This window comes from Ovis canadensis, chromosome 15 (genome assembly GCF_042477335.2).
Source record: "Ovis canadensis isolate MfBH-ARS-UI-01 breed Bighorn chromosome 15, ARS-UI_OviCan_v2, whole genome shotgun sequence".
Taxonomy (NCBI): domain Eukaryota; kingdom Metazoa; phylum Chordata; class Mammalia; order Artiodactyla; family Bovidae; genus Ovis; species Ovis canadensis.
In genome coordinates this window covers 22,849,508-22,853,282 of record NC_091259.1, presented here as the reverse complement: position 1 = coordinate 22,853,282, position 3,775 = coordinate 22,849,508, and the positions used below count along the sequence as shown (strand labels likewise).

General features: G+C 48.1%; 1 non-coding gene across 1 annotated transcript; it reads right to left on the bottom strand.

Annotated features, from left to right (window-relative positions):
* Nucleotides 1-786: 786 nt before the first annotated feature.
* Nucleotides 787-890, bottom strand: LOC138421428 (U6 spliceosomal RNA). Its single transcript, XR_011249506.1, has one exon. It is a non-coding gene; the product is annotated as a U6 spliceosomal RNA (small nuclear RNA).
* Between the last annotated feature and the right edge of the window lie 2,885 nt (nucleotides 891-3,775).

Genomic DNA, 3,775 nt, shown 5'->3' with positions numbered 1-3,775 from the left:
CAGGCAATGGGGGAGAAGGGGAGGGGGATGGGTACTGGCTTTATAAGGTTTAAAAACAATAATAAAACCAAGTACAACTCTATCTCCTTTTTATGATCATCTCCCACTGGAAATTCTTAACAGTACCGGCGATAAAATGCTTCTTGCTGGGGTAGACTTCTCCCAGTACCCTGCCCTTTCTGCCTTATCTTTTCACTACTGGCTCCAAGCCTAATGAGCTAAATGGCTGAAGAAAGAAACAAGGGAACTGTAAATTCTATTTATAAATTAAGTCATATAAAGCCGGACTAAGTAATTAAACTGTGACCCATAATTAAGTTCTTGTATAGCATTTGGGCCCTGAGATTTCTTCCTGCCGTAATGGTTGGCAGTCTGCGAGGTGGGCTGATGACTCATACGAGGTCATGGGGCCAAGTGGTGCCAAGGTCACTGTCTGAAGAGAAGGATCCTTGAGGGATAGTGTTGGATGTGGTCAAGGGAACAGACAAGAGATTTTCAGGGTAAAAGGTGAGGAGCAGAAAGCCCCAGGCCCTCTGAAGCATTGAGAAGTGGTAGTAGCATCCTAGATTAGTGAATGATGGCCCAGCAGGAAGGAGTGGGGGTCTTCCCATTGCTGGCTCTAGCCCACCTTTCACTTTTCACTTCCTACCCTCCCCTTCACACACCCACCTAGAGCCGCAGACCACAACATGCCTTCGTTGAGCAGTCTCCTTTTCACATCTCTCTACCCTTGCCTGTGATGTTGCCTGTGTACCTTTCTCTTCTCCATTAAAAAAAAATTAATGAAAAAAAATGGAATGCTGTATGAATTTGTGTGTCATCCTTGTGCAGGGGCCATGCTAATCTCTACATCATTGCAATTTTAGTATATGTGTTTCCCACGTGAGCACCCTTCTCCATCCTGCACCAGGCAACTTAGTCCTTCAAGAGTTAGCTCCAAGGGACCTATGGAGCCTTTTCCTGACTCATTTAGGCAGTGGCAAGTCTACCTCTGGGAAGCCCAGGTGGCTCAGTGGTAAAGAATTCACCTGCCAGTGCTGGCGGTGCAGGAAATGAGGGTTCAGTCCCTGGGTCAGGAAGATCCTCTGGAGAAGGAAAACAGCAACCCACTCCATTATTCTTGCCTAGAGAATCCCATGGACAGAGGAGTCTGGCAGGCTACAGTCCACGGGGTCGCAAAGTTGGACACAACTGAGCAATGGCACATGAGAAGTCTTCCTCTGGCCCTCGCAGTGACCTTATGGGATAACAGTTCTCTGCTGAGTCTCGCCCCATTAAGGTCCTGAGTAGCAGAGTCCCTGTTCAAAGCTGCTACAAAGTGCCTGGCAGGATGGAAGGTGCTTAACAACCCTCTGTTGCATAAGTGAGTGAATGACTGAAGAACAGACAGCCCTGCACAGAAGGAGAGGTGATATTATTATTTTTCAGAGTTAGATGGTCGGCTCAGGGGCTCTGTCTTGTTCAGCTTCCTGTTGGCAGCACCAGTGTGGTGCTCAGCAGACAGAAATCGCACCATGAATATTTGCTAGGTGAATAAGAGGCAATTGAAAAGAGACAGACTTTGGCACAAATTCCCCTCCTCCAAGCTCCCTACTCCCAAAGAAATAAAGTAAGCTAAGTGTACTGCTAGTCAGTATCCACTGTGTTTACAAAACAACACTGTGTATATTAACAAAAGCTAGGGGAGGGCAGGCAAGGCCCACCAGGTCTAAGATCAAGGGGAGATTTGTTGGGGGTGGTGGAGGAGGGATGGGAGAGAGAGATGTGGAGCCCAGGAGGCCCAGCCGGGGAAGCAGGGAAGGAGGAGGAGACCCTGATGAAAGGTCTAGAGCCTCCTTCAAAGGGAGATCACAGGAGAGATGGGGGCTTGAGAGGGAGTGGTTTGTGGGGAGGAGCATGGTCCACTGTTCGATAAGCGGCATGAATGGCCAAGAAATGCTTTCAGAGTGAGACAAAGAGGAGAGAAAACTGGGAGGTGGGGGGATTGGACCGAGGGGGTCTTTGAGGAATCCAAGGGTGAGGCCTGGCTGTTTACTTGCCCACAAGCGCCAAGGGTGGTCTGGAAACACACCAAGGTTTGACATCTGCTCATAACAGTTAAAGAAGCGGGACTCTATTCCACCTGGGAGCCGCATGAGGGCAGGGCCTGCCTCCATCCTTTGTTAAATGTGTAGCCTTGGGATGACTCTAAATCTCTGTGTCCTCCTAATTTCAAATGGGGATAATCAAAGTACCCATCTCTTAGAGGGCTTATGAGAATTCAATCAGTCGATAACGGATAAGCAGGGCCTGAGTCTAGTAACTGCTCAATAAATATTGGTAGTAGTAATTGTTTCTAATAAATCATTGGGCATTTCACTAGCAGATTCCACATTTTTCTGTATTTTTTCCACCTAAGGGAGGGAAATGCTAAAAGGGTCTTCGAGCATTCCTTACTCCAGAGGGAACAGAAGGGGGAAGTTGGATGGGAGAGAATTAGACATTCCCTTAGGCATTTTTTGCTTTGGGGTATTCTGTCATATGACCGATATGTTATAAAGTTTTGTTGTTCCCCAAAGCAGAGCACAGTAGTCAGCTGTGTGGACTTGGGGACGTCTTGTTCCCTCTCTGAGTTTCTTTTTGCCCATCTGTCAGTTTGTAAGGACTAATTCTTTGACCTCTGGTAGCTCTCTCCACTCCATGAGGACACAGATTCTAAATGGGTCAAGGGCTGAGAGGGGAGTGGGGAGACAAGTGGGCACTGGCAGATGCTATAAAAACCGGTTTGGTTGATCATGGACATCTGAGTCCTGTGTGAAGTCAAGGGGCTGCCCAATCATGGTCTTCAGTCTCTCCGTCCTCAGGAGTCCCCAGAATAGCTGTGTACGCAGCACTGGGGGAAAGGCAGAGAGATGGTTGGCCCAGAGGGTAACCGCTCTGGTTTACACGGCATCCATGAAAGAGCTACAGTGCAGCCGGAGGACATCCACGTGCCGTGGAGCCATTTGTTTCTCTGTAACCCTGCATTGGGCTTCCCAGGTGGCTCAGTGGTAGACAACAGCCTGCCAACCAGGAGATGTGGGTTCGATCCCTGGGTCAGGAAGATCCCCTGGCATGGGAAATGACAGCCCATTCCAATATTCTTGCCGGAGAAATCCCACGGACAGAGGAGCCTGGCAGGCTACAGTCCACCAAGAGGTCTCAAAAGAGTTAGACATGACTAAGCGACTAAACGGCTGCAGCTACAGCTGCAGCCTTGCATTACAGGATAGTCAGGTATGAACCGAGTTTGGTGCTGCAATGTTTTATCAGACCAGATGTCTCATCGTGTATGTCCCCTCTATGTCAAGCCTTACAGGCTGAACAAAATTGTAAGAAAACCCCTGCCCTCTCCGCCTACACCCTCAAGTTCCTTCAAGTCATCTGTAACTTGAGAAAATATTTTTTTTCAATACCCAAAGGCTATTTTCTCTGCCTCAATCTCTCTGTCTCTTTCTTTCCCTTTCCCCAAAGACATGTTTTTCTGTAAATACTGCAGCTTAGCTCTGAATCACAGATCAAAGCATTGCTTCTTCATTCATCTTTTGAGGCCAAATTGCAATTTATAATGTCTGTGGTTTGCACTCATCTGTCTCCATGTCATCTCGCTTTAAATCAGCAGAAAGCAACCCACAATAAGGTGGGGAAGCGCCCCGCGGAAGCAGAGAGTGTAATCTGAGCCCAGTGTTCCTGAGCCTCTGTACCCACAGGTAGAACGATCTGGGGCCTTGATTGTATCCGACATTCATCTTGGTAA